The sequence below is a fragment of the Argiope bruennichi genome, chromosome 2 (genome assembly GCF_947563725.1).
Source record: "Argiope bruennichi chromosome 2, qqArgBrue1.1, whole genome shotgun sequence".
Taxonomy (NCBI): domain Eukaryota; kingdom Metazoa; phylum Arthropoda; class Arachnida; order Araneae; family Araneidae; genus Argiope; species Argiope bruennichi.
The window spans coordinates 108,101,311-108,110,121 of NC_079152.1; the positions used below are offsets into that span (position 1 = coordinate 108,101,311).

At 26.4% G+C, this 8,811-nt stretch overlaps 1 long non-coding RNA gene across 1 annotated transcript; it reads left to right on the plus strand.

The window, feature by feature from the left end:
* The first annotated feature begins 101 nt into the window (after positions 1–101).
* Positions 102–5,991, plus strand: LOC129960206 (uncharacterized). Its single transcript, XR_008783558.1, has 7 exons — positions 102–112; positions 1,451–1,465; positions 1,671–1,685; positions 1,989–2,006; positions 3,227–3,244; positions 4,045–4,083; positions 5,668–5,991. It is a non-coding gene; the product is annotated as an uncharacterized LOC129960206 (long non-coding RNA).
* Positions 5,992–8,811: the final 2,820 nt, after the last annotated feature.

Here is an 8,811-nt window from a genome sequence, read left to right on the forward strand (position 1 = left end):
TAAATTTATTTGCAGTGCATATAATTTATAAAAATAATTCCCTCTGAAAATTTTAAATTAATCATCGCTCTAATATAATTTTTTCTCTTTTCTTCTTTAGTTCCACCTATGGGTATGTTATACAGAAAATATTCTTATATAACTCCTGTTAAAAGTATATAATATTTCAAAAATTTAAATATCTATCATAATATTTTCTTTAAAACCAGTTTTATAGGCAATTTTATTTTATTACTTATAGCTTTGTATATAAATTAATTTTGAATTGCTTATGACTTTAACTTCCATCTTATGTATCCAATTAACTGAAAGAATATTGAAAGACAAATAATTCTGAAATGCTGTTTGTTATATGTTAATTCTGTAATGTTTGTTATTGAATTAAAAAACACTCTCATGCAGAAAAACAGAAGAAAATAATTGTAGTTTACTAAAGAAATTATACGGCATTATAAGACATATTAGAGCAAGGAAGAAACAAGAAATATAAATAACATACTAAAAACTCAATGCCGATATGTTTATCGAAAAGGAACTGTTTATTTAAAGATATGCCAGAATCAATTCGATACGAAAATTAGATAAAAACGGAACAATTAATACAATAATGACATATTTATTGACAATCCCTTCTAGCAAATTTTAAAATTATAGAGAATTTCAGCATTCTCTATAATTTTAAAATTTTAAAACTTAATTTACCCTTTATTGTAATATCTATGACCTTTATAAGTTTTCTAACTAATATCCTGGCTGTATCAGCAGTAAGAAAATTAAACTTATTTCACTCCTAGCGGTGAATTAAGATAATTAGAAAAAATTAAAGTTATCAGCCGAAAACTCCAATTATTGTGTGTTACACAAGCCTTCATTAAATTCGACTTCCATTTAAATTTTTAATCATCCTAGAATTTTGAATTTTAATTGTTCTTCTTTCATATTTTAATTTATAAAAAAATAATTACATTTTTCAAAATTTGAATTAAATATTCGGAAATGTACCTACTTTTAGGGTATTAAGATTTTTTTATGACCTTTGTTCAACATTGGTCAGAGAAAGACATAAATTGTGGGATTATAATAAGATTTCTATTATATTATTTTAAAATTTATAATCAATTACTTATTTTGGATTAATGATTTATAAGGGATTTTTTTTACTTGTAAAACTATTTTTAAATATAAGTTTAATAGCATTTAAGTATTATTTTGATTGTATTTTAATTACTTTTTAAATAAATCCAAAACAGCATTTCAGAATTCACAAATCCTATTTTATATGCTATATATATTTGAAGTCTTCAAATTTATAATTATTAAATTTTTTCAAGAAATATTTCATTGATGTTGTGACCCATGGTCTTTTTTTATTCGTTCATTGCCAAATAAATAATACAATTTTGTTCTGATTTATTTACATTCACTTCATTCTGTTATTTTCATATTTTAGATCTTTTGTTGCTCAGTAAGTAACTCCTGTTTTTGATTTTGCATTATTTTGCGAGTTCATCAATAATCAAAATAAATTTAATAGAATAGAGGTTCAATATACTACAACTCTGCCAGTTATAATAGATTTTCTTAGAAAGATGTTTCCATAATAATTTCATGAGCTTCTTTATCTAATATATTCATTAATTCTTTCTCCCTTCTTTTTTCCGTTCCAATAGGATATTACTTTGCCCGTAAGTACTTTTTTATACTATATAAAAATTCCTCTAACCTCATATTGATTAAATAAACTAATTAGTATAATTATAAAATTGTATTATCCTTATTATAAAAAAAAATTTATTATTGGAATAGGAATTGAAGTGTTTTTAACATTTTTTGGTTATGATCCTTTGAGTTTTAAAATATTGTGTCAAAAATAGTTCAAAATATTTTGTCTTTTTCATTCTCTTATTTTTAATTGAAATATATTTATATGCTTTAACATAAACCTTTTCATGCTTGATCTCAATATGTTTTATTCATTCGCATTACAGAAGGGCCAAAGAACTTCTGTGAGTATACTTCAACAATTATTATCCATTAATATTAATTTTAAATTGAAATGTTTTTTTAATTTATTTATTTAAAAAAAATGGAAAATGAATCTTTACACTTACTATAATTCAAAAAATAGCAAAAATATCAAATGACATATAACATGTTTAGTACTTTTTTTGAAAATAAACTACTACTTATAATATAAACTTAACGGAAAAATTCAAGCAATAAATTCAAAATTAATTTTAATCAAAGGAAAATATATAAGCCAAATATTATTAAATTTGAAAACTTCTAAGTAGTTCTTGTTTCATTCATTCCTGAAAAAAGAAAAACAAAAATTATCTTACATGCATTTGATTTTTGAAGAATAATATTACAAAATATTTTATTTAAAATTGAAACATGTAATTATTAATTCATAGTTCTAGATTCAAGTTAATAGTAAATAGCTATCGATTTATAGCAATTTGGAATTTTTCATTATTAGTACTGATAAAAATGTCTTATGGCGTTAATTCGTATTTCTTATATAAAAAATATAATTAAACCACTTTGATAAAGGAAAATTGCTTTCAACTAAACATAAGAAAATTTATTCACAAAATAATTACAATCGTAATTCAAAAGAACAATATTTAATCATCTTTCAACAAGTTGTCATGACAAATAAAAAATATAATCATTGGGTAACCAAATGAAAGCCAAAATCTCAGTTATCAGTTTTACTCAGTTATCCATTTTTCTATTAGCATCGAAAAAAAAATGAAATCCTTAATTTCAAATATCAAAATAATCTAAATGGATGCAGAATAGGTAATCAAATATTTAAATTTCGTACTAAAGGGTAAAACAATTATGCTTAAAAAAAGAAAAAAAAATTAAGTTAGTGAATAAATAAGAAAAATAAATGTATATTGATTTCATGATCACCAAGCAAAATATCTAATTAATTTTGTAACTAAAATAGTTCAATTTAAATAATTCTATATGAAAGCAACATTTTTTAAAAATCTATATGTAATAATAAAATAGTAAAAAAAGTTTATTGCGATTTTTTTTTCTAAAATAATATTAATATGTTATTAGAATATCGAAATACATGGGAGTAATAGGAAAATTAAAACAGATTTACATGCTGTTTAACTTTATATTAAATGATATATTTTTCTCTAATATTTCATAACTACCAAATGCACAGTAACGAATATTCTTTTGAAATTTTTTTTTGCAGGTCCTAACCATTAAAGAGGTATGTTGACTTTTGTTGTTTAAGCTTAACAAAAAGTTTTAATTTATAATAAAAGATTGTAAATTGCATAATTATTGTATTATATACAATATAATATATCATCTTTAATTCATATTCCGTTTTCTGTTATTTTCAATTATTGCCTTTCTTCGCGTATTCATATAAAAAAAATCTTACAATCGTTAAAATGTTTATTCTCGGTACTTTCATGCAGATTCTAAATATTCCTTACTCTGAAAATTCCATTATGTCTGTCTGTCTATTACTCGGTAGTATCTCAATTTGTGAAACTAATAGCCCAAAAATTGGAGAATTGAGAAAATTGGAGTCTTTATGTACGGGGAAATAAAAAATAGAATATGAAAGCAAATTACTGAAATTTTAATGTCTGGTTTTAATATCAAAATTCGAGATATGTTTAATATTTCGATTGATACCTTACCTATTATTCATTACTACCTAATACTATTCATTTGTATGTATATAAACTTGATAAAAATCTAAAAACTGAATAAATGAAGGCTGGTATAGTATCTTGATATTAGAATTGTATCAAAATTAAAAAATTACTGTAAATCAATCAATAAAAAAAAATAGTTTTCCGAAATGTATACTCACCGCTCTCCGATTTATAACTAATCTAAACATGAAAATGGGAGCATTGTGAAAGTGGACAAGAAAGCTGAGAAGAAAATCTTATTCTTCTTTTATTAGCGGTAATACTATCAATTAAATCACTTAATATTAAGCATTACTTTTCATTATATAATAATTGCTTATTGCAATTTCTTTTCTAACAGGACGGCAAGAAATGCAAAGTGTAGAAATTCAGAATAAAAGTAAGATAATTTGGTACTTCTTCATTTTTGTGGTTCCCGCAATAAATCGCCAAAAGATTCAAACTGTCAAATCCAACTTGGCGATTCGTAATTGTCATTTACGCATTGGTATTCTTTAAGAAATTTGAAAATTGCCAAATAAACTCAGGTCTGCAACCACGTAAGCGAAATCTTAGCATGGCTATCTTAGCATAATTTAAATCCCCCCCCGGGTTGCATCTTGTAGTTGAGGATGAGAAGATTCCGTCATGGTGTTTGGTTCATGCCATCCAAGAGGGTTCATGAAAAGGTGGAGGTCTGGCTCCTCCAATCGATGACAGGATGTACTTCCTAAGGGAAGGGTTGTACCGTGGCTGGTGATGGCCCTTAGGTATCAATCACAGTTCCCGCCAGTGTTACTGTAGCGGCGGTCTGGTTATTCAGTTATTTTATCCATGTGCCTTCGGGCGGGTCGGAGAGTCAGTGATATGACTTAATCCAAAACTGCCAAGAAAGACCTGGGGGCCATAAAAATAAGCATTTTTAATGCAATTAATTTAAGTAAAACGTTATCAGTTTATTTCATAAATTTACATATTTATTCAGATATTTAGTTAAATTCTAAGAACAGTGATGTGATGTGGAGTAATAGTAGTAGCATATTTGGCATAATTTAATTTAATTTACTATATGAAGAAAACAAAATTAAAATCAGTTAAAAATTTTTAAATATTGTAACACAAGAAGAAAATTTTAATTTATAACACATCTACTAATAATTTTTTTGAAAGATTTAAAATACAAGTAATGTCATAAAAGTTTTTCGAAAACTGGTTAATTATTTTGGAAAGAATTTATTTTCATATGTAATGCAACTTCAAATCATATTATTTGATGCCCTTGAAATTCCTAGTTAACAATTTCCAGTTTTATTTGAAAATAGGCGTTTGGCAAATTTTCAGAATTACTAACTAATAAAGTTTTATTTCAAAAACATTTCTAAAATTATTTGTAAATTCACAGATTTTAAAACAGTAAATTTACTGCTCGAAAAATCCTTTAAAGTTTGATTACAATTACGATGAAAAATTCGATCGTAATATTACTTCTTGCTAATCACACATATTTAGTGAAAATTAAAGTTTGAAATATTCTTTTTATCCGACTTTCTAATATGTAGAGAATTTAAATTCTCTTAAAAAGTACCATATCATTTCCAAAAATTAGAAAAGAGAAATAATACGCGATAAGTAATTCCTGCATATATATGCGTCAAAAGAATTATTAAAAAACTGAAGAAGCTCTCTTCATTTATCTGAAATAATACGAAGTAAGATTGCCATTTTTATAAAGTTTCGAAATTAATCGTTCTTAGTAAGTTATTGTTCAACAGTATCGTTCTCCTTTTATATTCATGAATTACTTTAAATTCCACATTATAAAGACATATCTTATAAAAGAATAAACTAAATTTTAAAGGAAATAAATTGTAAACAATGGATTTGTATTATATTATTAAAATAATTATTTTCTAAATATGCCGATATTTTTATACTTCATTCTTTTATACTTTATTTTTAATTTGAATATCATTTTCTTTTTCAGAAAAGAAAATGCTACAAAAATATATTTTTGAAGGCGTCTAAAACCTCCCTTGGAACACATTGCATTTCAAGTATAATATTTGTATCAAATTCTGAAGTGTTGAATTACATCTCTAGATTATTTATCCTATTTTCCAACAGTCAACAACACTTATCTTAGTTACTCTTGTCAAAGTTAAGTTCGAATTAATAAAATTCAGCAGCTATTTAAATGTGTTTCTACTCTGATACATCACTAAATGGATATCAATTGCACAATTGCATTTATTAGTAAATTTTGTTTTAGAATTTTTGTTATATAATAAATGTTACTTTTGTTTTGTAACGATTTTTCATTATAAAATTGTTTTTTCAACCGGATCCATATGATATTATGTCATTGCACATTTCAGAATTTTAAAGATTATTTCTAAAAACACTTAATGTTTTTTTTAAAAAATCCTTAATTTCTTTCTTAAAAATTTTTAAAAATCAGCAGTTGACATGAAAAATGTATGTTTCATCATTAACATGAAAATATGTTGTTGAGAAAATATAGAATACCTTAAAATAATATAATATTTCTAATATTAATATTTTCAATTTTAATATTCTAAAGATTTTTAATATCTTTATATAACTTTCGCAGATGGAACAATGTTTATAAAAGATTCCAATCGAACATCAGAAAGTATACTATGAATATTGAAGCTATACTCATGAATATGACATACATACAATTTTTAAATAGATTGTTATATATGTCTTATAATAATAAAAAATTTAAATATTTATAAATTTCATTCAAACACAATCATCCAAACTGAAGTAATCAATAAATAAACAAGTAATCTAAACCCACAAAACAAAATAGATGACATGTTGATAGTCATTTCTTTCAAAAATGATTACATAATTGACATACTACCATAATTTTTATTGCTGATTGTATTTGAAAAACATGAATGTACAGAAGAATTTTTGCTATCTAGCTGCTAACGTCAAATGTATTAAATTCGATACTTATAACTAACATACGGAAATACTTTAGGAATTTCTTCAGAATAAAATAATGAAAAAATTAATTTTTGTTTATCAAGAAAGAGAGTTTTAGATCATTATTGAGATATATTAGGAAATCAAGTGATAAATTGGAGGGGATTTAAATGCCTTGAATTCCATTTTTAGAAGACTGCAAAAGATAAAAAAACACACTCATATCTATAAATTAAGGATAATGCCAGCTTCGTCAAATAAAGGTTCAGAAACAAAACAAACTTATTTATAAAGCCCTTTTATTAAACAAAAGAAAAAGAACAAGAAAAGATGGTGTATATATGATAACATTCATAAAAATTGCGACTTTTGCTAGTTGGAGCAATAACAAAAAATACCTCCTTGCAAAAACTTAATTTCACATGTTTTTTAGGATGTTTAATACATTGTATGTCACCCAGAGGATAAAATACAGTTCGTAGGCATGCTGAGTATCAAATTATTAAGCTGGTTTTGGGTAAAATTACTTCACTTAGCAAGCAATTCACTCTGAAATTCCAGTATACATGTAGGAAGTAGTTAACGGGCTGCAACTCGTCGGCCAAGCATATCTTGTACATGCTCTATCGATTCAAGTCAAGTGATAATGATGGTCATTCCATACGGGTGATATCCTCAGATTAAAGGCATTTTTTTACGATGTTTTCACGGAAAGAAAGAGCGTTGATATCTATAAACACAAATTTTGTGCCCATGACACTCCTAAATAAACGTGTGTATTGTTCCTTAGTGATGTCACGATAAATTTGGACTATTGTAATTTCGATTTGAGCATGCAAATCTGTTCTGCAGCCTAATTCCACCCAAAAAAGCAATCTTGTACCACCATAACGGTGTCGTTCAATGATGTCTTCTTGGTGGTAACAGGCATCTGGCGTTCTCTGTATGAAAATCCTACGGAAATCAGATTGCAAGCTAATATTGAACTCGTCAGGAAACATCACACAAGCCCACTAGTCAATATCATGTTCTCTATTCGAGGCTAACAGCTGGCGACAATGAGCTGCGTTGAGTGAAACATATCTGATAGACCAGCGAGAATATAGACCAATATGGTCCAAACGCCTGTACTCTGTTGCATTGAAACTGCCGTACCCGTGGTTGAAGATAGCTGATGAGACAGGTCTAATGCTTTGTTCCGTCTGCTTCTTTGGGTAGTTGCTGCCAAATATTGGTCGTTTGGCGTCGTAACTCAGAGACGATCTGTACTGTAATGTTTACTGACATTTTCATCATCTTGGAATCGTTTCCAAAGCCTAATGTTGACACTTTAAGCGATTCCTTCTGAGTATGCCCACATTCCAGACGGCCGATAATTGTACAACGTAAAAAATCATCCACGTGCGTCCTCTGTGTCATAACTATTCAGTTATAGAACTGATAATCTTACAGAACGCTTGTGAACAATTTTACTTCTTTGCCATCATTCCTTATATAATAAAATTTCCTTACACTTCCGTCATTGATACATATTATCGGTGTTATTTGGTGACATCCTGTAATTTGCATATTATTCTTGAAGATGTGAGTAACAATTCTACATTTGGAATTTTTACTTAAGAGTTCGATATCCCTGTGATTCTGAATTATTCTTAATTTATGGGCCAATGTATGTTAGTCATCTTTTTTTAAATCAAATAGCAAAAAAGAAAATAATAATGTTATATTCATGCATTACTTGCCGTCACAACGACAGAATAAGGCGAAAACCACAGTGGCCATATCATATATTTGGCTAGAATATGGTGATACATAAGCAAGATAATCAAATTACAAACGTTCTCGAAGGAAATGGCTAAGATACGAAGAATACACAATTCAAATAATTCTTCCAATATTTACATTTGGTTCGGAAAATAAAATTTCGAGACAAATATTTTGTATTTCATCCTTTTGAATAGAATTGTTTCATAATTAATACTTATTAAAATTATTTAAAATATTGGCCATTCTATTCTCAGAATAAGGGCATTATAAAAGAGCAACAACGGAAAAATTATAGAAAAATTATTGGTTGTATTTAATGACTTCTTTAATGTTCTTGATCTTTAAAATGTAAAAAAAGAATAAAATCATTTTTTTAAAAAATTAGGTCAGTGCAATTAATAGC